This window comes from Aythya fuligula, chromosome 2, assembly GCF_009819795.1.
Source record: "Aythya fuligula isolate bAytFul2 chromosome 2, bAytFul2.pri, whole genome shotgun sequence".
Classification (NCBI taxonomy): Eukaryota; Metazoa; Chordata; class Aves; order Anseriformes; family Anatidae; genus Aythya; species Aythya fuligula.
The window spans coordinates 90,359,158-90,385,089 of NC_045560.1; the positions used below are offsets into that span (position 1 = coordinate 90,359,158).

At 39.9% G+C, this 25,932-nt stretch overlaps 1 long non-coding RNA gene across 1 annotated transcript in view; it reads right to left on the reverse strand.

The window, feature by feature from the left end:
• Window positions 1-25,932, reverse strand: part of LOC116486394 — a 37,633-nt gene that overhangs the window by 3,295 nt on the left and 8,406 nt on the right. Inside the window, exon 2 of the long non-coding RNA XR_004252949.1 lies at window positions 12,230-12,404. This is a non-coding gene — a long non-coding RNA (uncharacterized LOC116486394). The remainder of the gene's footprint in view (window positions 1-12,229; window positions 12,405-25,932) is intronic.

Here is a 25,932-nt window from a genome sequence, read left to right on the forward strand (position 1 = left end):
GGTTCTGAAGGTCCACAGCTACCCAGCAGGAGGATGTGGAGAAAATGAATGCAGACTTCGTGAAACTACAGACAATGACCACAAGCTGGAACATGGGAAATACAGAAAAAGTCTTTTTCAAGGGAAAGGGAAGATGCCTGATCCCACTGGACCTGCTTTAAGCAGAAGGCTGGATGAGATAACCTCCAGTCATCCCTTCCAAACCCAATTATTCCATGATTTTAATGAGGTTAATCAGGGTCATAAAGGCATGAAAACCCCCAGAGAAGCAGGGTCGATAGCTTCTCCGCATAACTTTCCAGTGTTTGACCGACCTTGTGGTGAAACATTGGTCCTTTAGGACAAGGTGGAACCTCCCTTGTTTTAGTTTATAATTACTGTCTCGTTCCCCTGCCACACACCTCAGAGAAGTGCTAGGCTGTGCCTTCCCAACACCCTTCTAATACCTAAGAGAAGATTAAGTCCTCCTGAAATGAGCTCTTCTCCAGACTAAAAAAGCCCAATTCCCTCAAACTCTGCTCAACACCCTCAGTCCAAGCCTCAGCCATCTCAGCGGCCTTTGCCTGAATCCCTTTATGTTAAGAATAGCTGGGGGAAGGGGAGGGTGGACACAGGATTTAAGATGTAGCTGGTGGAAAAAATTGTGCTATCATATGACAAAGCGGATTGAGGAACTGAAGTGGATTAAATATAATCTCCCCCCCCAGAATAGTTATAAGTTTCCTGAAGTTTTTAACTTTTTACTTTGTTGGGTTCACAATGCACTCTACACAGCAATTCTGTCAAGAAGTGACAGGGAAATGATTTACAAGCTTAATAACTCAAAATCGTTCTTTTTGTCAAAAAAAAAAAAAATGCTGGCTTAAACAATTTAAACAAATTACCACATCAATAATACCAAACTGTTTTAGTTTAATAACTGCATTTGCTACTGTGTGATCCAATAAATGGAAGAATTTTGCAAAAGCAGGTATTTTTCCTCCCTTCGAAACACTGGATAATGTTCACATGAAGTGCATTGTTTCACATTGCCACCTATTTTTTTCCAACACAGCTGGCATGAGAGGAAATGGTTACTCTTCTCAGTATAATGACTGCTGCATAGTCATGTATTTTTAGCTTCAGACCATCTTCATTTTTGTTTATACTAGCGATCAGTCTTCAACACAACTCTTGGTAACGGAGACTTGACAAAGGACTTCATTGCCTTTATTGAACTAAGTCAGGATTCTGCACTAGATGCAGCATCTAAGCCAAAACAAAGCTGATCTAAAGTTTGTGTTCCAAACTTTCAGATACGAATAAACAGAAGTTGGCACAAAGTAAGGGCTCGTCAAAATTGTGACACAATATTTGATATTTCAAATCACATAAGGCATCAGTATTGATTCAAATCACATGGAAAGTGATTAACTGAAATAATTTTCCTTATAAGATTGATAGCTACACAAAACTGAATGCTCAGTTTTTAAATATATTTAGTAATGTGGTAGAAAAGACTGACATACTCTAGGTAACATATAGTAGGCTTATGTACAGGTTTTTAAGCAAAATTTAAAAAATGAACCAAGTGCAAATTGGCAGCATGATTGTCTAAAATTCCATGCATCTGAACTATTAATGAGGTCTATCCACTTGAGTGCATCTATATTTGGAAACAGAAGCGATGCCAACAAGAGCCTCAAGTTTTAGGATTTTATCTCCCGTGCCAATACATTTTTTTCTTTGTTACTGTTCCATGCACAAAGTGTTAGTGGCAATACTATTAAAAGGAAAGGTAAAAAACATTCAGATCAAAGGGGCAGCCCATCACCTGTGGAAAACAGGTGTATTTACGTGAAGTGTCATCTTCACAGAAACATAAGTGAATTTAATCAGAAAAAAAAAAAAAAAAAAAAAAAAAAGATAGCGTATGCCAGAACTCCCTTCTGCTCATACAAAGAGCTACTGATCAGTGGACTATACTCATTTGATGGATTTTGAAAGGTTTTAGTATTCAAGTCATCTGTTCTGTACAATTCAGCAACAGCAAGTTTTGAAGAAGTGATGAGAGAAAACAGATCATACTAGTCTGAGCAGTAAGAGAAACATTCTTTAAAAACAAACCTAGTCTTCAGAAAAGTCTGAGAAATGTAGGTCTGCATAAAATCAATTTGTCTTTGCTTTGTGTAGAAAGATTACATTTAATTCAGACAAGAATTTTCAATTCAGAAGTCAATTTTTTTAAATTAGCCATTTGCATAAAAACAGTTTCTAAAACTGGCAGTGCTTGGACTGAAGGAAGAATAAAAAGGAAACATAGGAGTAGGCGATTACACTTTTGCCAAGAATGAACTTAATACACAAAGGCAGAAGTTACTACTTCAAAAAGGCTTTCCTACAAATAAATTAGAAGGTACTAATATGCTTATAAAAATAGATGCTCTCAAGAGATGAAGATCCGGCTCATCATACAGAAAAGCAATGTCATAAATGGAGCAACAGATAATGCACTCAATCCACAGTTTTGTCAAAGTTTGCAACTAAGTCACTGTGTACTTGAACTCTAATTCTCCAAATTATCTAAAGGGTCTTTACCTCACCTCTAAACCTTTATGATAAGTTCAAAAGGCTTCCAGAAATATATATATGGAAATAACATTCCTAGATTGAATAGAAAGTTTTCAAAACCAAGCTCTTTCTGTTACAAGAAAAATCATTTGAAAGACATAACTATTGTGGTACTTATCCTTTTCAGAAACGTTTTACAATTATTTTCCTTCTGAAAAGAGTTTATGGTTTTTCAAATTAGAGCACTTAACAGTTTCTCAGATAAGTTTGTAAGCAGCACATATTATCTTGATTAAAGCTCAGTATTTGAGAAATCAAGCAAGCATTTGGTCAACACTTCCAAGTAGCTCACAGCACTATAACAGATCCTCCTGATTCTCTTCCTAATCAGTGCTATTCAAACAAAAATACCATTTGCAGATTAGGAATAATATGGTATAGCCTAAATATTAATTATGCAAGAAATATAGTTTACCTATCTAAGAAAGATGAAATACATTTTTTTCCAACAAGGGTAGCGAAATAGAAGTGATCAAACGCCAAATGGAATAAGAACAACTGTGATTACCTAATCTAATAAAAGCAGGATGGCCTCTGTAATCCCTTCTGTAGCATTCTGAGACAACCACTTTGTGAAATTTTAAAGCGTGATAGCAGCAAAGTCTCATAGTACATGAATATAAGATGTAATAACCAAATGATCTGAAACAGGCATAAATGCAAGAATATTCAAAAGGACAGCAAGTTGTCCAGGCATACAGTTTAATAACATATAGTGTATATTAATACTGCATTAACAATTTTCTTTCTGAGAGCTAATTCTATTTAAGGTGAGGATGATGAGGATTAATAAAGGAACTGATGTAGATAATGTGATCACAAGAAAAGCTGTAAAGGTTTATAAAAGGACTTATTAGGCTGATGAGAATATTGCTCAGACAATCTGGGGAAAAACTATTGAGTAACCTTGGTCCTAGATCTAGACGGACAATCTTGACACTTTTACTGTTAAAAATGACAAGTGATAAGGTAGGAAGAAAGAGATGATCTTGTGAATTGGAGTAAATGAATCAAGATGACATTTAATAAAATGTGTGTAATAAAATAGCATGTATTTGTGTATGAACCACAGTAGCTCTGCTTTCAGCTGGAGTTTCAATAAAGGTAAGAGTCAAGAGGGACACTGTGAGCTGCCACTGTCACCCAGCCACATATAAAAGAGAAACAAGATTCCTGGATGTATCATGTAAATTATTCTCTTTCAATAAAAAAATAAATAAACAAACCAAACTTGACCAAACCACTGTATAAGCACCAGTATTTTGAAAGGGAAGGGAAGGAGAATTATGAAGTAGATGTTGCAAAGTAGAGCCCCATGGCTCTATAAGGGACCGCTGCAAGGGACTGGACACAGTGAACCAGGCAATTCTTTCCCCTCCCAGTCTTCCAGCCTGGAATTCATAGAACAATTATGAACAGAAATGAAAAGGCCTGTATCAATTGCTGCCAGTAGCAAAGCAGATGCTGGATCTTTGTCATAAGGCTCTTCCATACCAGATCATTGTTTGTGGGGCATTTATTTTTTTCTCGGTCATTTAAAATGGAAAAAAAACAGCACGCTCCCACATAACCACACTCATGGATTCCCCTAATACCAGATGCTCCCAATAGATGGTTTTTTTTGAGCATAAAATAAAAGGTTGTTTACAGAACTCCTCAAACTAAAGTCTTTGAAAGGCTTTCTTAAAGTTACTTCTTTTCCCCATGCCAACAGATATTTGTTAGACTGACTTCAAGAAAGCTCCATCTTGCTTACAGAAAGAAAGTGCAACAGACAAGGTTTCAAAGGACTGCATGAACAATATTTTAATCAGATAAAAGTTCAAAACCAATTTATTCAACTTTCGGAGTTGCATTCTCTTCTACAACAAACTTTGCTACACCAGAAAAAAAAAGAATAGACCCAATGGGGAGACAAAATATTCCCTATCAGAACATCACTGTAAATATTACAAGAGCTCAAGAGGATTGCTAGAATTTGGAAATCAAGAATGCAATAAAAGTACAAAGACTACTGCTGTCATTCGAACAGCTGAGATTCACTAGACTCCTATGATTTTAAAGTAGCTTTCAAATGACTGAGCCAACAATTGCTCTAATTTTTCTGTCTGCTCTCCAGGTTGAAGGAAAATTAACTAAAAATAGACAGATTTATTCAGGAACCCTTCAGACATTTCCATTCTCTCCTCAACTGCTTTGTGATTTAAAATGTGCTTCTATTATGCCCAGTGAACAATCAGTATACATTACTTCACATGCCAATCCTACACACAAAAAAAATTACACATATAAATCTTTTTACAGTACAGCTTCAAACATCAGGAGCACATAATTAGTCCAATTTAATTACAACACATAACAACTTGAATACAAAGATCTGTAATACCTTGAAGCTCATAACAGTAACTTTTTGCACAGGCATTCAGCTCTTAGGTATTACAGTACTGGCAGGTAAATTCAAACCACCATCATTCAAAGCTTTTCCTTCCTAGGTCGAACACAGCCTGTCCTGACAGCTACAGAATAGGCAATCCTTTTAGGAAAGCAGATTTATAAGCCAACAGACAGTTGTTTCCTTTCCCTGCAACAACCACAGTCTTAAATTGGGCTACTGACAGCTCAGATGCTAACAGAGAGGCAACGTGCCTCGTCAGAGCCGGAGCTACTTCGCATGCACGCTCTGGGAGGGCTACTGAGTGCGCTTGACTTGGAGTAACAACCAGCCAGAGAATACGGGCAGTGTCTTCATCAGTGAGTACCGCAGGCAGCACGAAGACAATAAGTAATTCACGAGTGAAAAGCTTTTGTAGGCAGCAGCAGCAAGTGAGGATTTCCACCTCAGTGCTAGGAACGCACAGAGCTCATAAATCCCTGGCACACACCAGTCAGTGCCTGAAGATGTATCAGTGAGATTTATCTACCTGTCCGAGCCTTCTGCTCCCCTTTACCTCGTACTTGGCTTTTCCACTAAAGCAACACCCCTCCTGATCAGCATCCCAGAGCTATAAACTGACTCCAGCCTTTGAGAAATCCCTAGAGAGCTGCAGTGGATGGTATTCCAACCCCAAAACTGCAGAACTAACAGAGGAAAATCCAGTTCCCATCACCTCAGGTGTTACAGGTGACCACCTCCATTTCCTCAAGAAAATGAATCTTGTCCTGTGGGCTACAGACCTTGCAAGTTTACCATTAGTCAGAAGACAGAATTACTTAAAAGAAAGTAATTTTGGTTTCACTATCTGAGTCCCTGAAGGTCTTTAAAAGACGTTTAGATGTAGAGCTTAGTGATATGGTTTAGTGGAGGACTGGTTAGTGTTAGGTCAGAGGTTGGACTCGGTGATCTTGGAGGTCTCTTCCAACCTAGAAATTCTGTGATTCTCTGACAAATGCAGGCTTCAAGGTTCTTTGCAGAAAAAAGCTTCACTATCCAGAATTGATCGTACAAAGCTGTAGTCTCACAGTAGTAGGTAGAGATGAGGCCATTAGTATATTCACCGTTTGCTGTCTGCTACAGAAGTTTGTAAACCTTTCTACCTGTTTTAGATCCTCAGACTTGTGACATGATGTAACCACAGCACGAAGGTTTCTAGCCAAAAGAAGCGTCACTTGGCCTTACAGAGTGTATGTTCATTAAGACCAAATGTATGCAAGCACTCAGGGATTTCTAAGAATCGAGAAGTCGAGTCACACAATCCAAAGCAACTATTTTAAAACATCTGACAGGTGCACGATGAGCTATAAAGTAGAACTAGCTAGCTGACAGGACTTTTTTTAAAAGTTGGAATTCCCGCTTAAAAAATGAGATTTTCTATTGAAAACAACCTTCTTTAAGAAATCACATGCACAAGACTAGACTACATAGCAGGAAAAAACACAGAAAGCTGTTCCGCATTCTCAATGCTCATATCTTCCATTTTCCTTTACAGTGTTTCTGCAGTCTGGAAAAATCGAATTGTATTCAAAAATTTTTTTAAGTTCTACGTTAAAGCATCAATCTGAAAATTCAGTTTTTTACCAGCTGAGACTGAGCTAAAGTGAATACTCTCCTCTTCAATAGATCACTCTTCGTACAGATGTGTCAAATACTCAACAATTTTCTGCAGATGATTTTCTTCAGTTTGCAGATGTCAACAGTTACAAATGTCAGGTAATATTCGCTTCTGAAGTATTTTGAGGAAATACGCGGAATTCTTCTCGACGCTGACAAACACAAAGCAGGGTGTTATTTACTCTATATTCTGCTATTAAGGTAGAAGTTGTAAGGGAAGAAAACTAAAACACCCAGCTCAGCTGTTAGCAGTGAAGAATCACAAATTTCAAGGGGAAATTTTTGACTGCTGTCAGGTCAGAACTCACTGTCACCAAGCTAGCTATACATGTTTAAAAGATGGCCAAAGACCTAAGCAGACTATGAAAAATCAAGTGAGCAAAGCTTTTACAAGACCTTGAAATCACCCTCGCATGTTAAGAGAAAGTGTTAAATCTTACAAGTCTCAAATGGTTTAAAATATCCAGCCTCTATAAGGCTTACGATTATTTAGATATGTATCGAAAACAAAGCTAGAGTGGAATAAAATTGTTCATTAATTCTTCAAAAGCTTTTAAAGATAGCATAAAATTACATTGGCAAATAGTCATTAAGGATGAATCACTAATGGCCAAGAATTTGAGTGAAAGAAAAGCAGAGTCAGCTGATTAGAAGAAAAGATTATCGAGGAGATTTCTGGAAAGATAGGGTAAAATGCAGAGAACAGAACCAAGTGCCTTTATGTGACTAACTGTAGAAACCTTTAACCCTGAAAAGTTTCTGTTGTAGACTAATAACCCCGAAGGGGAACCTGAAAAAATACAAAATATACTTGAACATTTTCCCTCTGCACGCAATATTTGTGGAAAATACACAAAAATATGCAAGTATTATAAAATAAATGAAGATTTGAAAACAATACAGATAAAGAAAAATTGATGTTACACATAGGGTCAACAGTGTTCATCCTAGAGCAGCTAGCTGAATTCTGCTTAGAGTAACTGCAGAACTTACTAACAAATTACATGCACGCAAGTAACAAGTTAATAAGTGATGAATAGTATGATGCAAGTGGCTAGGCATCAGGATTTGAAGAATTAGGAGATATAATTTGCCAAAAAACAATCATTTAAAATACAGTAGATTAGATTATCTTAAATAAAATGAAGAATGGTACAAAATTCAAATGTTTTGTTAACATTTTACTTCCTACCCCTTTAACAGTGATGCCAGAGATACTCTAACAAAAAAAAAAAATACACATTTATGCCTAGAAAAAACACCAGAGTTCTAACAAACTAGTTCAGCAGGATTGCAGGGCTGAACATTTTTTGAAATATAGAGAAAACAGTTCTCCATACCAAAGAAAAAATCTGAAGAAAAATTTTTAAAGATTTTTTTCTCTCTAGAGACAATGCCTGATCACACATGGCAAAAAAAAAAAAAAAAAAAAAAAAAATCTATCATTTTCCAGCTTCATGATAGATTCATGCAATCCTTGCAGTGTTTCTCACTAAGCCTTTTATCCTTTGCTACATCTACATGCAAATATAAATTCTACATGGAAAGCAAATGGCTGCACTTATGCAGACAGGCCATACAGCTTTTAAGCATATATTAACACATAGAAATCAATTTTCACATCATAAAGCTGTCCACTCAGCAGGTAACTTCTGCTGACAGCAACTATTTTATAATTTTATACTTTTTTTTTTACAAGCACAGTATTGCACTAAGGTCAAGGTTCTTCTCATCTGCCCTTCTCTTTCCCTCTTATTCATAGTGGCTTTAGATTTAATTTCTCCCAATTCTGTCTTCCCAGACATCTCTGGCAACACACAGCATGATATTCCTCCGGATTAAGTTCTTCATTTCGTCTGTCAACCCAAGAGGATGTGCACGTGGTATAAAAAGAACAGCCACAAGATTTTCTTCAAGGACTCATGAAATTGTCCACAGAAAGTCTGTTTCTGAGGTAGGCAGTCTTTGTATCAAGGGGTTCTACCTTGGATAGTTAAACAAGGAAAGAACTGTCAGATGAAAAGCAAAACAGGCAGATTGATAAAGCAGAGTTATGGAAGTCCTTTACAATTTAGAATTGTTTGTAAATGTGGACAAGCAAAAAAAAAAAAAGATACTGAAAGGGAGAAGCAGCTAGAATAGTTTGCAAACAGCCTGATATAGCAATGGGTTGTGTTCAGGACTAGAGTCCTGGATACTTTTTTGTCCCCATGGTACCCTGGTCTTCAGCACAGGGACTGACATTTCTACAGGACCAGAGCTTAAACTCCACAATTCAGACTTCAGGTGAGCAAAACGGGATTACATGCTGAAGCACTTGTGATCCCTAACAGTACAAAGGAGTTTACAGAAGTATCAGCATCATTTTGAACAGTTGCAAAGGCTACTTTGAAGTATGGGGACACTCACAACGAGTCTACTCTTCCTTTCCATTCCCAAGCATTTTCTCCTTGGACATTCAAGCAATCTACCCCTAACTCTCAGGCAGGCAGCAGCTCTGACCAATGCTACTTCATGCAAGCTGACGCTCTCCTTTCCCCTCTGCTCTTCCACCTACATCTCCTAGATTGCTACCATACAAAAAAGCATGAAGATAACAGGCAAAGTAGAGTCCAGATGAAAAAGTGCCCTTCTGTTGCTGCCAGAACCAGGACTGTTTAACGTGAGAAAGAGGAAGGGGGAATGGGAAGAAAGGAGTTTAGACGCCACCCATCTAAGAAATATACAGCTTCCCATGTGATTCAAAAAGCCCTAACCACACAGTATTCAGCTATCCACTGAATATGCCTTTCTGTAAGGGCTTAAAGAGGTAATTTTAAATGATGGAAGCTCATAAATTACCAGCAGGCACAGCTTCCATGTTCCCTTAAGCGGAAGGGAGAGAACTTGCTTTAGGCCAGGTCATATGCTAATGCTAATAAATCAACCAGTTTTTACATTAGTAGTCCCTACAAATATGAACATGTGAAGAGCTGAATTGACAGACAAGAAAAAAAAAAAAGCCCAACAGAATAGCCACGAAGGCTGGCAGAAGCTTGATGGCAAATAAGAGGCAATGTATGGCCAGCCAGCAGCATCAAACCACTTTTAATTGGGGAATACAGAGACTTCATAGGAAAAAAACTCAGACTAAGGAGGACAAGATATCCAGCCTGCTAATTTCATCGTGAACTGCTTTGTCTTTCCTCCTCCGACCAGCCTGATTTATTAGATAACCTCAGGAAAAAATAAAAAATAGACAGCAAGATTTCATTTGCTGGTCTTTCCACCAGACAAGCTAAATGCTGGCTACACTGAAGACTCTTCTTAGACATCTCCAATACCACAGTAAATATTTTAAACCTCTTTATATTCATTAGAGCAGTATTTCCAAATAATTAATCAAAAATATCCACTAGTTAAACTTGATTTGCTGAAATTTAAAAACATGAAGGACAAGAGCATGCAGCATTTAAAAATCAGACAAGTATGACAAAAAAATGCATTTTTTCATTGTCAGAATGAACGTTCTTCTGCACTCTGGACACTCCATCATAAAAAGCATACCACTGTTGATGAGGGACAATGTAACAAGAAGGAAAGAGGCCTACATCACACATGGATGTTATATATAAGAAGCTCTTGGGTATCATGATTAAGTCATTGCAATCGCGTTTGTGGAGGGAATTCCAGTTTGGAAATCCAAAGGTTGAACTGATCCACTGAGCAGACTTTCCGACTTTTATTTCATCAAAAAATACAAAAAGTTAGCATTCAAGGTCACAATTGATTGAAAGCAGTAGCATGGAAATGTTGAGTTTTAAGGAAAATAGCAAATCTGATTTGTTAACTGCTTCAAAAATATGTTTTTTTGTTGTTGTTTTTAAACAGGAACAAAACCCTCATATTTTGAACTCCTTTGAGACAGGAAGTGCTAGAAAAATTTTTACTAGTGCAAAACATTAATTTGGACATAAATCTGGGAAAGTATTTAATCAAAGCCATTTTCAGAGGCTTTGAAGACAACTATATCTTCAGCATTCTGTAACAAACATTTTTCTAATATTTATGATTTTTTTTTTGTCTTAATTGTCCAGAATAAAAAGAGCAGATTCACTCACATGTTAAATTTCAAGACTTATTTCAAGTAAGTTGTTGCTACTCCGTCTTTTCTCTCATCATAGCATGCCGGCCAACAAACACACATGCAGCAATGCAACAAAGTCAATCAAGGAACTGACACAGCAGAAGAATGACCAAAGAACACAGACTGATCGAGTATCTCCCCCCAGCAGCAACTTCCACTCATTCCTGTTACCCAACTGAACACACCATTAGAGCCAACAACCACAGAACAAGTGCCTAGGCTACAGGGAACGAAACAGCAGTGGAGACACCTCTTGAGACACAATAAGCAATAAATCCAGAGATAAGAAACATACTCTGCTTTTTTATTTTTTATGCTAAATTTTTATTCTATGTAGCTACTAATATTCAACAGTATTAGGAAGTAACTTTGGACAAATTTTTCCCTCTCTTCTAAAGAGATGTCTTTTCAAGGGATACTTTTTAAGCATTAGGAGCACATGTTGGATCATGGTATTTTGAAGTTGTCTGGAAAAGGATCCACTTAGACCTGAAACAGGACTTTTCCTTTTTGTCCCCACTGAACCTGAACTTCAAAGTTGGCCCAGATAAATTCTTCAGGCTAAGTCAGTGAAAATTACCTTTATGAAAAACACTGACAGGTTTGTAAGAAGAAAAAAAAATAAAAATAAAGGCGAAACGAATAAGCACAAAACGTTAATACCAAGGATAGCAATGGAAGACATTTGATGCACTAAATCCAAGTCAACTAGTTCATTTTTTTCTGCCAAGGAAACAGAGCTGTCTCATCACAGTTTTGCCTGTTTGCTCTTTTAAATTTTGGTTCTTCATCTTGTTTCAATAGAGATTAAAAAAGCAGTAGCAAGAGGGAAATGCACACCGACAGAAGGATTGGCAAGAACGTCGCTGTTAAACGCTGCATCGGGCAGGCAGCAACTGCACAGCTGTACTTTAATAACTCATCTCTTGTACAACAAGGATGCTTTAAGGAAAACTGTGCTTATGTAGAAAAAAAAAAAAAAAACACGACAACAAACAAACAAACAAAGGTTTAGTTGCTATTCCCAGAGAAGTATGTTTCTGTTAGAAGCTACAGCACAGTTCTCTGTCTGGAGGACTGATCTGAATGCTGGCTCACTGGCCTAGATTGCTTTTCAAGATGATACCATACTGTGGGAGTAGAGTTTAGGAGAGCTAAAAATGGGGTGCTTGGACTCACTTGGACGTGGAATTTTCCTTTACCAGCAGACAACTGCAGTAACCGATGAATTAGGTTTGTGCAATTATCTAATTATCTATTATCTAGGTTCAGACAACTGAACGGGTCCACCAGGACCCTGAGTGAACAGAACTAAGGAATACGGAATGGCAAATTAGCAGCACACATGCATTCTCTAACTGCCTCCTTCACTCTAAGGTTCATCCAAAGCAGAAAAACCTGACCAAAGTATAAAAAAAAAATCCTGGATTACGTTTTGCACTAACCTCCTCTGCAGATTTACAGCCATCTGGATGGTCCACAAGCACTAGTGGTGAAATCCCACTGCATTGCTGTAGAGCACCCGTGGTAGGAACCATAGAGCAACAGACTGGTCTAGGCCATTCTGCCATCAACAGAGAAGCCACAGAGGTCTTCCATCCACAACGTCTTAAGGCTGTCCTAAAAGAAGAACAGAAATTCAGATAAGTTCCAAATTCAACTCTGGCAAAGCTTGAGGTGAAAGGGGAAGGTCGGGAAAGTTTCCCAACTATTTAAGACTGCAAAATCCTGAATACTGTGCAAGGGAGAAGGAGCCAAAAGACTGCTGCTAAAAAGAGCCTGTGAGGAAAACAACATATGCAGGGTAGAGTAGAGAGGTAGAACAAGTCATCAACATTTTGTAGCCTTTCAGATTATATGATTTGAGTAGGAGGACTGCCTGTCCTCCTAAATAAGCAGTTATCTATTTTTGAGTTCTATATATGTCGCCCTCTATCCAATCATGAGCACTTAGCACAACAAACTGGGAACTGTTCCCCATAAGGCTAGAAAACAGCCTCTTCATGGCACACATGCACACGAGCAGCTCTCTAGAAGATCATTCTTTTGGGCTACATTTTTCCATATGTATTGTGGTCTGCAGATGTATTTTCCTACGTTCTTTCATCTCTCACCCACAGTTTAAATATTAGCATTCATAATGGCAGCTCGGGGGGAAAGCGTTATTAAACTAACCCCGACGTGATGCTTAAGAGCTGATGATTTTTCAAATCTAAAAATGTGACACCTGAAAAATGATCTCTGAGGCTCTCCAAGTGTAAGCTGTTAAAAATTTAGCAACATCGCATGGAGCAATTCTTTCTAATCTCTTCCTTGGCTCGGTTAATGCGCCAACACCTGAAGGAAATTCTAAGCAGCTGAAAAGAAAACAAAACATCTTAACAGAGGCAAGAAAGCAGATTTTTCAATTTTTAATACAAGCGTAACTCACCTACACTTAGGTAATACTAGCCATGTGTTATGAGCTTATCTGTGTTTGTTGTATATGTGAACACAAAAAAATAAACTTGAATAACTTAATATCTGTTTAAACTGATAATTTTCTGTATTCCCAGCCAGATAAAAAAAACAGGTACGACAGAAAAAAAAAAAAAAAAAAAGATGCTGTAAGCACTATGATAACATAACAGCATGGATGAAATACATGGTAAGGAAAGGTAAGATTGGCAGTGAAAGAAAAGGTGTTTGTCAACTGCTTATTCCAAAACAAATTATTACTTTACCTGCCTCAGTATAGGGATAACTATAATACTTGACAGTTTCCTATTTTTTTGCGTATCAAAGAAGAAAAGGCAAATGTATCAACTTAAATTTTTTCTGCATTTCAGAATAAATTACCACAATATCGGTACTATTCCTATTCTATCTGCATGCATTAAGCAGATCTACATTCACAGAAGTAGCTTGCAGTCCGAGTTTTAAAAGAACTGATTCCAGATCTTCTGGGAGTAAAAAGAATACCAATGATCCTTTTAAAAAAAAAATAATAATAATTCAAAGAGCCAGAAGAATAAGCTTCCCAAGATGGCACAAGGCACACCCAACAGGACAATCAATAACAACTGGTACCTTTCTGAAAGCATTTGCTTTAAGAGATCATGACATAAATCCAGAGAGACTTAACCATCTTTGTTAAAGCAAATTAGTCACAGCCTTCAAGAAGGTTAAATACAAAGACTAGGTTCTATACATCACTATAATTTACAACCTGCTTTCAGCTAGGTTGGAGTTAATTTTCTTCCTAGTAGCTGGTAGGGTGCTATGTTTGGGATTTAGGACGAGAAGAGTGCTGATATCACACTGATGTTTTAATTGTCACAGAGCAGTGCTTACACCAAGCCAAGGACGTTTCAGCTTCTTGCTCTGTCCTGCCAACAGGCAGGCTGGGAGTGCAGCAGAAGCTGGGAGGGGACAGACCCAGGACAGGTGACCCCAACTGGCCAAAGGGGTATTCCAAACCATATGGGGTCATCCTAAACCCCATGGTTTAGGGGGGGCTGGCTGGGGTGGGGGTCTGACTGCTCGGGGTTAGGCTGGGCATCAGTTAGCGGGTGGTGAGCAATTGCACTGTGCATCACTTGTTTTGTGCACATTATTAGTAGTAGTACTATTATTATTATTATTTTATTTTCTGTCCTAATAAACTGCCTCTACCTCAACCCACAGGCTTAATTTTCCTGATTCTCTCCCCCATCCCAGAGAGGGAGGGAGGAGGGTGAGCGAACGGCTGTGTGGTGCTTTGCCGCCAGCCAGGTTAAACCACAACACATACAATACAAAAATCAGTGTCATTCACAAGAAGTTAGCTTTTTTATATCACTTTTTGCAGTAAAACTTAGGTGCCTTACACAGGTGGAGAATACAATCCATCCTTAGAGATGGGGAAACTGGGAAGAGATATTAGCTGCTGTCCATTACAGGATAAGCCTTTGGCCGTGCTGGGATCAAGCTTTCTCTCTGGTCAGAAGTTTGAACCTAAGTATTTATCTATATGTCTATCTGGTTAGATCAATATTCATCTTTTAGGGACATGGCTGATTTATGTATTTCTTCAGAGGATCTGGAGATGACACGCTCTTTGTTCAGTGCTGTCCAGTATCAGCCCATCAATAACTGGACAGAAACAGCTCTTACAAAACAAGCAAGCAAACAAGAAGCTAGCAAGGAGAGCAGAACACACAAAGAATGGGTTGTGTCGGCATTACCAAGCACGGCACACCTACCAGGGCAAATGTTTGCCTTCTTGCAGCGAACTTCCACGTGCTTAAAAGCTTAGTTTCCCTTGATCTTCTCCTTGAGTTACAAAAATACCAGTTCAATCATTCCTTCCGCACGCTATCTTTTCTAAATCTCCAGTCATTAGCTTTGGTCTCCTGAGGCAAATTAACCGTGCCTCCAACCTTCCTCAAGTACAATGGCCAAAACCCATACAGCACTTTAACCTTGCAATAAACGACAGAGCAGGAGATCCAGCTACACACATCCTACAGATTATACCACCCTATATTCGTGCTAATACACACACACCTCTCCTCCGGAGCAACGCTGCATTGTTAACACTCATTAATTCTTAATCCACAGGTTGTCCTAGGCTGGTGTAGATGATGTAGTGGCAGGAACTACTTCAACAGTCGTTTCCCGTCTTCTACTTTTATGTTATTTTTACCTAAAACTGAAACAGTTCACTTATTCTTCTAAACCACATCCTATTCTCTCAGGCCATCTTTCCAACACTCGAGATTCTTCTGAATTGTCATCTTGACTTCAGATGTACCCGAATTTATTCCCAAAGGCCAGTTCTCAAGTTTCATTACCCAGTTCACCAACAAGAACAATGAACTGCAAGAGCTACACAACCCCCCACAGAAAATCCTTTCCCCCCTCTGAAAGCGAACCACTGACAAAGAACCCCGGCTACTGCTAACCAAACGATTTTGCACACATCCTAAAATAGCCTTTTTTTTTTTTTTATCTAGGCCATGTTTCCTTAGCTTGCTCTGTAAGAGCATCACATGTGGCTTTCTCCAGTCCACAAGCTTCCTGCTGTGGAGGAAGTTAGATTGGTTTGATCATGTGCCTCTGAGACTCACAATAAGGCTTCCAAGTTTTCTTCCCCAAACTGCACAGTCAAAGAGAAGACTGTCTTACCTGCCACTGTGCCTCTTCCCTATCTCTCTGGATTCCCCAATACATTCTGCCAAGAACAAAAATTAAGGCACAGTAAAACTAGCTGATGATTTTCGCATGGTTTAGGCTTAAAACAAAAGCAATCTCAGCCCGAAATGGGTAAAAAGAAACCAGTCTGAAGAAGCTGCACTGTGACTTTCCATTTCTTTGATGTAAAACCTAAGTAACCCAGAAAATAGTCACAACCTATACCCACTGTTGATGTAGGCAGGCAAGTGTCTTAGGAGACCTAGAAGCGAGAATATACAGGTGAGCAAAAAGAATAAAGCTCCTACTGCCCCAGCAGTCACAAGTACTTACGCTAGGGTTACCCGTAAGCACAAGTTTTCAATGCTCTGTACCATGTTATACTGCTGCACCATTCGAAGTGAAGACTTCTTGCTCTTCAAACTGTGCTTAAAAGCAGTCTACAGAATAAAACCAAGTTTTTGGAGCTGGGATGTTAGAATCTGGAAAGATGGCACCCGAGCAACTTCTGCTTGTAAGAAGTTCCCACATGAGGTCCAAGTGCTTGGCAGAATGAAAATTAGATAAGGATGACTCGTGGCAGTGATCTCCCTTACCAGTCACGTTTACTGCCCTGTTTTATACCCCATTACTACCAGCTAAACCTTCTGCCAGCCCATGCACAAGCCCCTCTGCAGAACAGCTAGGGCACACGCTGGAAAGGGCACCCATCGCTGAAGAAAGGTTATTTTGGGCAACGAGAATTGGTGTGTCAGGGAATCCAGTACTTGGAGCTTTTATTTAAGCCTCAACAAATTTCAGCCAGACATTTCAATGCGCTGGCCTGATGCAGACAGCAGAAGGCACAGTGTTTGCAGACCACAAGAAATAATTGTCTCCCATTCAAGCGTCTATACTACACAGCCTCAATATTTGCATTGCTATTATTCAGAAAACATTAACTGTGCCAGAAGGAAGTTAATAACAGCAACAATCATGCCGAGCTACTTCTGCACAACGAGATGTCTGTTCCTAACCATCACTCGTTATCCCACTTTCACCTCTGCCTAAACACAATACGCATCACTAAAAAACACAGGCACTCCATTATCCTTGCAGTCAGTACAGCCAATTTATGTTTATTCAATGACATTTCTCCCTCCCCCCCCCAAAAAAAAAAAAAATAATCACACAGCTGCCATGAAGAACATAACCAAGTCTATTTTGTCAGCTTATTTTTCTACAAGCTCAGGCCAGTGGCACTGCCCTGCACACAGTCCGAAACACCAGAGCAAGGGAGTGAAAAGGAAAGTACGAAAAGAGAAAAATTATTAGCCTGCCATGAAACTCCAGAGAGGGACCAGATTTATAACGCTGAGAAAATTGCATCTTCTACCTGTTGGTCTAGAAGTGACCGACAATACAAATAAAAGCAGAACGTACAGCACAAACGGCGTGGTTTAGTTCCATAATTCTCCATGGCTTCATCTTATATAGAAAGAGGGCAAGGAAAATAATCAGCTGAGTAAGCCCTTCTTAGCGGAGACAACACAAGCACTTATTTTACATGCAGTTTGTCAGGAAAAAAAAAAGTTAAGATTCAGAGGCATCGTTTAAATTACAATCAACAAATCATAAATACTGGTGTGTTTTTAGGAGATGTAAAGTACATGCTGCTATCGCGCTACCTCCTCCAAACTCGTACAAAATTGTCAAGGTAACAGTCATTTTACTCAGGCTGATATCTGAAGCATATGCCCTTACTTCTCTTGGCCATCCTCAGTAGGTTGGTCACCAAGAAAGCAAGAATTTGGGCAAGCAGAGCCGCGCAGAGCGCAGCAGCGCCTTCCTCTCACAGGCCTCCTGCCTTCTCCTGTTGTCTGGGGACACTGACTCAAAGCAACACAAGCCAACCCACAGATTCCTCTGTAAGTAAATATTATTTTTTAGAAGTCAACTGTAAAATACTCCCCCATCCCCAATCAGGACTAGAGCAAAGCTCATTTTCACGCTGCTGAGAGTACTACGCTCCTGGAAAGCACAAGAAAAAAAAAAAAAAACACACCAGACAATCTACTGTTCTCAGCATTAAGGCATCTGCTATCACATTCACCATCATTACTAGCAAATCTCTTGGGAAATACCTATTTTCTTAACTGCAACAGTACCCAGGCAGAATTGCACAACAATTAAAACGATAAAAGGTATCTTTCCAAACCCCACAACCGCTCTCCAAAAAAAAAAAAAAAATCTGAATTATTTGCAGGTCCGGAGAAGCGCTGCAGCCTGTGAAGGTGACGGAAGGCTTCCTCAACTTTCAGGACACAAAAAGGCGAGCAAAGCAATGAGCATAGCCAGTTTGTTTTGATAGCACTAACGTATATGAGCCTGAAGCATGAGCCTGGAGCATCGAGGGCCCCGGCCTGCCTGTTCTCAGCAGGGCCATCAACAAAGAGCTGTGTGTTGGCTGCCGGGAGCTGGCAGACACCCCCTGCACCTTTTCTTCAGCCACCAGGAAACACTGCCCGCATTGTTCCGCCAGCAGGCAAAACAACCAGCCCGGATTCATATGGAGGACGTGAGCCAGAGAGCAAAACGCAACCGGCACCTCTCGGCCCCTCCAGCTGACACAGCGGCCGCGAGGACGGGCCGGAGGAGTGAGGAAGTAAGATTTGCACTGCCACTGCGAGAAGGGATAAGATTTACAGTACAGCCACACGCTTTCTGGCTTCTTGGTTTGTTTTGGTGATGGTGGTGGTGTTTTGTCTGTTTTTAAGAGTCAGCAATTCAGTTTTTCAGTGATATTTCTATTGTAAAGGGCTACTGAAAACTTAACTAAGCTGCGCTTGCCTCCCCAAATCTCCGCCTTCTTATGCCACTCTGCAGCAGCCTCAGCGCTGGTCTTGTCCTCCTACTTGTGAGAGCTCAGGTGGGACTGGCAGCAGACACCAAATTTCTCGTATACCAGCCACTGACAGCACCTCGCTGGCAGCTCTTTCACCACAAGAGTCACATGCGGCTTAGGAGGCACCAGATAAACATCATTTATGTAAGAACCCAAGAAGTCCCCTTCCAGCAGGGGGGGGAAAAAAAAAGCCAGAAAAGCCAGAATGGCAACAGCATTAAACCAAGCAGCAGCAACCAGGGAGAACCTCAACCCCTTCCTGCATGCCAGCTGTATTAAAATCACTCGCGGCCGACCTCGCAAGTGACCGGCAAAATTGCGTGTCCTGTGGTGATCAGTGCTTTGTGCAACTCAGCAGAGCTTCAGGAAAGCCGTGTGCTCTATTCTCAGGTTGAATAACCAACCAAATAATTTGTAACATCTTGTATTCCGATCCGATCCAAGTGAAAAACAGACAAACAAAACCAACAGAATAAAAACCTACAGGGGAATGATGTGGGAGAAGAGCTTTGGGAAAAAAAAAAAATGTACTCTAGTTGTTGTCATACCCAAGGTCTCCATTCCCACTGATGATTTGTTTTTTTAAATTGAACTAGAGAGAATGAGGTAATTACAAACATTTCCTGTTACGTCAGGGATGACCGGGGGGATGCAAAATTACAGAAGTTGAACCAACTATGTCACAACATGCTGCCTGGAAGATCACAGCCTCAGCCTTCCACAGACCAAGAAGTCAGCTTGCATTAGCAACAGGCAATAATGGGATAATAAAATGGTATCAACTCTATCTTATCAGTAGGGAAAGGGAACAACTGAGCTGTTCTACTTCTAACCAAAAGCTTATTTTTCCAAAATCCCCCCCAATCCAATTTTAGTGTAGACTATAGCACACTAATGAAAGCAAAAAAGAGTGGGAGGGGGGGATACCTAAGCGAGACCCTAAGATTTAGCACTCACAACAATCAGCACTTGAGATAAATCGACTGCTAATCTCGTACACGCAAATGTCAGATTTACACAACGCTTCTCAACATTTACAAAGGATCTCAACAACATAATATTTTCTCATGAAGATCATAAACGGAGCGCTAAGTGGTATAAAGTCCCCAATGTAAAGCCACTGCTCCACACATCTAATTGTCTGCTTAGATGCTGAGAAATCATTTCCCCCAGCACATGGGCATAAAAGTCACTACTTTCTATCCAGCTCTCTACCTTAATTGCGAAAGAAATATTAATAGCAGAGTGCTCATTCCAAACTATATAATTTATGGCTGTGTACAGAGCTAAGAAAGCCTGCTTACATATTTACTAACTTAGGAACTAAATCTAACCATAAAAGACTCGTATATAAAATAGGAAGTATTCTCTTGGAAGGTATAATTAGCAGTTGTTAATCAAGAGGAAAAGGAGAAAATAGTATTCTCGTCCACAAGCTTTTATGAAGCCCTAAATTATCACACGTTGGAGCATTAATATTTCCATTACATACTGGGGGACTGGAGTCAGCTGTTGAAGAGGTGAACAAGAAGATCATAACTCTGAAGTCCAAAATAACTTACTGGTTGTTAGAAGGACTTTAACTCAGGGAATGGTAAGCTTACAGAACATGAAAGTAAACCTCAAAAAAAAAATAAAACTTGGCACAGAACACAAAAATAATATCTAGAATCTCCAATACCAAAAAAAAGTCTGGGCTGTGGATCCAGCTCTTTGAAAAGATTGATGCTTCAGCGGAACATTTTGTGGGAGGGAAATCCATGGGAGTGGAGGAAGGAATGGTTTGCTGCCTTCTGTCGGATTTTAAAAATTTCAGTAGGGCTGTCTGTCAGTGTCAACAGCAGTCTGCATGCCCTAAAACAACAAACTGCTTAAGCGAGCATATGTCTTCAGACACATAAATACTAACCCTCCCACAGAAACTCTAGTTTGGGATATCTTCATCTGTCTCCCGGCAAAGCCCTGCTGCCTGCGACGGGATCGGAAATTTGGCTGAGCTGACAAATGGCTATCATTTCTCATTTGTGAGAGCAGGGAGATCACTTTAAAAACGCTCCTCCGTTCCTCTAAGTGCAGGCAGGCAAACGTTTTCTGCCTTCAGGTGAGATAATGGTCCCTATGTCAGGAAGCTGTGTTTGCTGCAAAGGAACACAGGAAGCGTTACGTTATCAAGTTCCAGAAACAATGGATTCACTCGGTAATACCCATCCCAGCTCCTTTCTCGCCCTGTTCTATAAAATCAGGAGCAGGCAGCTGAAACAGAAGACTTGGAGCTATTAGCGCTGTCATAACAAGGATGAGGGAACTGTAACAACAAAGCAGTGAATGAGCTCTCCTACAAAAAAGAAGGAAGAAAAAAAAAAAGCCCTGCTGTTTTAACGTAGCCTTTGGCAACGCAACAATGCAGGCTATAGTTTCCCAAATCATGCTGCAAATCTTAAGATTTCTTCCTAGAAATACCCTATTTTCACTTAGCTTACTAGTTGCTGAGCCAGGCAGCCAGCTGTTCGCAGTGCATTTCTGTTTCACACACACAAACCCGAAAGATATTTCAGTATCCAGGAAGGAAGGCGTGCAGTTTATATACACATCATGCCTAAAATTAAGTTTTAAAAAAAAAAAAAAAAAGAAAATCAGCAGTGCGGCTCAAGGAAAGCACTGTAATGTCCCACAGCTCCTCAGCATTTGTTTATTGTCCCCACAATGCTTCCTCCTTTCTGGAAACTCCCCCTCTGGATACAGGTTAAAGGTAGTTTAATGTGGAAATGACCTGTAATCCAGAAACCCCCACCATCTCTGTCACCATACAGGCTTAAGGAAGGGAAAGAGTGGCCACGTTCATTTCTCTGTTCACTTGGGACGGGTTGCCCAGGGAGGTGGTGGAGTCACCGTCCCTGGGGTGCTCAAGGAGAGGTTGGACGTGGCGCTTGGGGACATGGCTTAGTGGGTGACATTGGTGGTAGGGATGGTTGGACCAGGTTGACTTGGAGGTCTCTTCCAACCTGACTGATTCTGTGATTCAGCAGCAGTGCCCAAGTGACATGCTCATGAAGCAACATCTTCAATTGTGTGATCTCCCACTGTTTCTTTCACTAAATTTCAACACACTTGTTGCTTGGTGATTCTGTCTTCTCTAAACGTTTCTTTCTTCAGTTATTCCTTATCTGAGCTCATCTTCTTTCAGATGTTCTTCAGCAGCTGCTGTGGGCGAGGCAGGCTGTGAATTAGATCCTAACAGCGAGAGGGAAGCACCATTAATCTGATACCTGGTAGGCTGCTTCAGGCTCTGAGAAACTTCCCCTGTTGGCAATCCTCATCAACTATTCTGACAACTCCAACCATTTAGCATTTTCCACAGCTGGAAAGACGCCAGTTTTATCAACGCCCACTTCACCAAAACACCTGGGCTTGTTCAAGGGTAAGGAATGATTTGGGTTTGAATGCTCTAGAAAGGGATTAAACAGGATCCTTCCGTACAGAAACCTGCCCTAAGGTACAGCAAAAGTTAAGTTGTAATGTGGATGCAGAACGTTTAAGTTTCAAATCAACCCCTAAAAAATAAAGATCCTAAAGCTAAAAGAACCAGCATCTCAGCTAGGATAGGTACCTGCTATTTTGTAAGGAGAGACAAGGACAGTGAGAACTACCACAAAAATAAAATCTGAACATTTTATTTTATAAGTAGGTATTTCTGCTACACAACACTTCAGCTTCCAGAAACTGAATTATAAACAAACTCTAAATAAAAAGATGAATTAAATATAATCCTTTCAGCAATACCCTTGAGCACCTTTCATACTCATGGGAAAATGGCATACAGACTAGAAATTTTCATTCTGTTTTTCATACTATTTCAACAATATTCTGCTTATCAAGAAGGAACACAGCAAGTAAGATTGCAAAAGGCTGAAATTCAGTGATATCTTCAGCACGTGTATGAGACAGAAAACTCCAATTATTTAGAGAGCATGAACGTTTCACTTCTTACATAATTACCTTGTCTGTCTGGTTGGGACTAACGTGTAATTTTTTGCTAAGGAGACATCATCTCTTATCCAAACAGATCACCTCTCTCACCCATCTCCTCAAAGACTACTCCAACCTACCCCAGGGCTGTAACAACGTGCCCCGTGCTGTAAATGAAGGCAGATGGTATGATCCCTGTACCACATTTCACTGGAGTGTACAAGTTCCTCCCATCTTTTGCAAAGATCCCACTGATACTTTCCTCAACATCACAGCTCACCATCTTGGGCTGGAATTATATCAAATTCTCTGGCATTTAGAGTAATTACCTCTACTTTTTGTTGCATTTCCAGAAAGCACGAGCAAGCGCTAAAAGGAAACCAAGTCCTCCAGCAAGTAAATTTTGGACTTTTGTCAGAGAGTCAGGAGGGGTGAGAAAGGAGGTCAAAGTGATTTTCTTTCTACCTGACATTGTCCAGACAGGTTAATTATACCAGCCAAAACTTTCATTTGCCAACAGGGAGATTCTCCCCACTGCCTACAGTCTCTTAATAGTTTGGGGATTTGCAAATTCTCTTTTACTAATTAGTTTGCTATACAACGATAGCTGTTGCTCTTTGACAAAACAGCTATTGACATCCTATTTATCCATTTAAGTACTTGTGGTATCCTCTAGAGCAGGAGATTTACATTTTATTTCCTTTCAGTTCTTCTGTTTCCTCCTCTGCCTGGTTTTCTGCTGCCTGCCTCCTGTTCAGTTGCAATTGGAGCCTGCAACTTCAGACGACGAGAAGCGAGATGTCATTGCTCCTTTCACATTGCTCACTGCAGTCATCCAAGGAAGCCTGGAGATCATGGTTTTAGTCTCATCAGTGCAATCTTCCTTTTTATTTTATTTTTTTGACCGGAGTTCCAGCATTTGACCATTTACAGCTTGAGGAGCCAACAGACCAGTATTTCAGTATCCTGTGACCCTGTCATATACTTTACAAGGCCCCGAAAAGCATGTTAACAACCCACAAACACTACCAGAATGAAGGGAAGTTTGAACGTAACAGAATGTAAGAACACCTTAGGACAACCTATGCTTTTCCTTATGATTTGCTTATTTCATGGCTTGAAACTACCAACTCCTTTGGTGATAAGCTTTTTGATGACAAGGAAGTTATGTTATGTAGTATATGTAGAAATAGCAGAGAATTCAAGTAAAAACAGAAAGTAAGGGTAAGAACACTTAAAAATATGCCCACTCTTATGTTAACATTGGGTTTCTCAATACCAAAGAAGCCCCTAAAAAATAACATCATCTAGCCACACTCTTTCAGGAAAGTGAGAGAACATTATAAACAGTTAAACTTATTTGTAATATGGGATGTAAAAGTGTTCCCTAATAGTTTCTGGGACACCGATGTGCAGAACATTCACCCACCAGAGAAACTAGTTCATAATTAAATATCTAATAATTGAATTTAAAGAAAGTCCAAGCAGTTTCTTTATTCATTTTCTCATGCCTCCTTTCTGTGCAAGTAGCTCCCCCAGTTAAAAAGTCAGCTTCAGTTCTCCTAATGCTGTAAGGTACCCCGTTTACTCTTAATGAAGGAAATACTAGTACAGAGATGGTGAATTGAGCTTCAAACATTTCTTTTCCTCGTGGTATTCAGAAAGTAAATAATCTAGGTTATCATGATCCCTAACTGCATCACCTTATGTTCAGGTATGAACAGTACATTAGTCTTGTCTACATCTTGCTACAGTCTGCTTTCCTGCCTTTTTTTTTTTCCTCTCAAAAGCAGAACAGGAGATAGCATACCCACCAAATAGCCAGGTTATAGACCAATTACCTCTTCAAAGAGCAAACTATTCCCATTTAAACATGTATGTCTGCAGTAAATTCAGGTTTAAAGGTTCATAAGCAAACTATGGAAGCTTTGTGTTGGGGAGAAGAAACAGGACCAACTATTCATTAAACCAAGCAGTGCGTTAACTTGTAGCACTGTGATCTTCTAAAAAAGTTCCCTGTAGCAACAGCTGGCTGGCCCTTTTTAAAAAAAAAATAATTTAAAAGGACCAGCTGCAAAAAGAGCAGCAGCATGCTGAAAAGTATCTTGTGGAATGCTGATGCTCAGAAATAAATTAGTGTATCCACAAGCAGCCCTTGCTAAAAAAAAAAAAAAAAAAACTATCCTGCCTTGTGAAACACAGAATTAGTGACCTGATCTCCCACAGACCGCAGTCTCCAGTGATAACCTCAGCCCCTTGTGAGCTCTTCCTCTACTCCTCAGCTCCCCAGACCTCCGTTCCCCACGTGATGCTGTCATCTCTCTCATGTGTCGCTTAATTACCAGCTCGGCAGGAGGTACCGCATGCTATGGTTTGTTCCAAGGTTTACGTGTGCCATCTGGTCAGTCAAAACAAAACAATATGAAACAAAATTGGTGAACTTGCAGACCAGAAGAGAACAGGCAACTGTTGAGCTCACCCTACGGCCTCTGTAGAGAGTGCGAAATGTGGCTTTCTTCTGCTGAAGCACCAATTTTCTCCAGACCTCTGGCAACTTAATATTTTTGTCACATAACATGACTAAAAGCATCCTAACAAACTGGGGGTGAGGGGACAGCCCATGGGGAAAGAGTGATGGGGGACCAAAGGTGAACATAGCAGATCACACTGTATCAAATGGCTTTGGCACAAGAAGAGCTGCCATTTTAATGCCTTCACGTTTTCCCAAACATCCTTTAAAACTCTGTGTATAAAGTTCTTCTTCTGAAATTCTGCTCTCTCCTGAAAGTACCAATGTACTTTCTCCAGAAAGCTTCATTTACAGCAGATAAAGATTTTCAGACACAGAGTTTTAACACAGTCAGAAGCCCCTTCAGATTTATTTTCCTAACCTATACGCATTTGACTCCCTAAATTTTGAGTTTTTTCAGTAGTGTTCTTCTATAAGCATTCAAGCTTTTATTTATAAATACTTCACTCCCCCTCTCCCTTGGAACAAATATGCCTTTTGGAAAAGCAAGATCATTATTCAACAACTATTTGCATAAGACTGGCTAAACTTTCTCCTTCTTGTGCCTGAAAGAGACTGCTCAGCCCACAAGTTTCATGATGCCAAAGCAGCAGTCGCAGTTGATTTCAATTTAC